This window comes from Anoplophora glabripennis, unplaced genomic scaffold, assembly GCF_000390285.2.
Source record: "Anoplophora glabripennis isolate ALB-LARVAE unplaced genomic scaffold, Agla_2.0 scaffold282, whole genome shotgun sequence".
In the NCBI taxonomy this organism is placed as follows: domain Eukaryota; kingdom Metazoa; phylum Arthropoda; class Insecta; order Coleoptera; family Cerambycidae; genus Anoplophora; species Anoplophora glabripennis.
The window spans coordinates 632,518-633,051 of record NW_019417443.1 but is presented as its reverse complement, the minus strand read 5'-3'; positions in this window follow the sequence as shown (position 1 = coordinate 633,051).

The following is a 534-nucleotide window of genomic DNA, read 5'->3' as shown; positions in this document are numbered from 1 at the left end:
AAGTCCGAGATAATAAATTTCAAAACTATAAAAGATTTGAATTAAATTATATACATTTAAAAATAATATAAATACTAAGAAAAATGATAGATTATAGCAAATATTTCACATAGTTTGACGAAAGTTTGAATATAATAAAATAACATTTATGCAAATAATTCCATTTACTTTTTTTTTCAGTGGCCAGTTTTTTTTTTATGTAAAATTGTACAACGTTTTGGGAAATACTTTTAATCTTTTTATATTACCGTCGTTATATCTTGTATATATGAATTACCCTGTTATAGATTTTGGGGTTAAATATTTTGTTTATTCTAGTTGCATGGTTGTACTAAACCAAAAATGTCCCTTGATAGATGTTCAATTCAATGTTGGCGTGGTTGTTCCCATATTACCATTAGTTCAAACATAATAGCTTTAATTCTTGGTACGATTTTTCTGTTTCCACCCTGTAGGATGCAAATGCAAATCAGTTCCGCATACAAAATGCAAATTACGATAATTTTGATAATTTATTTCCATTTCTAAGTAGGC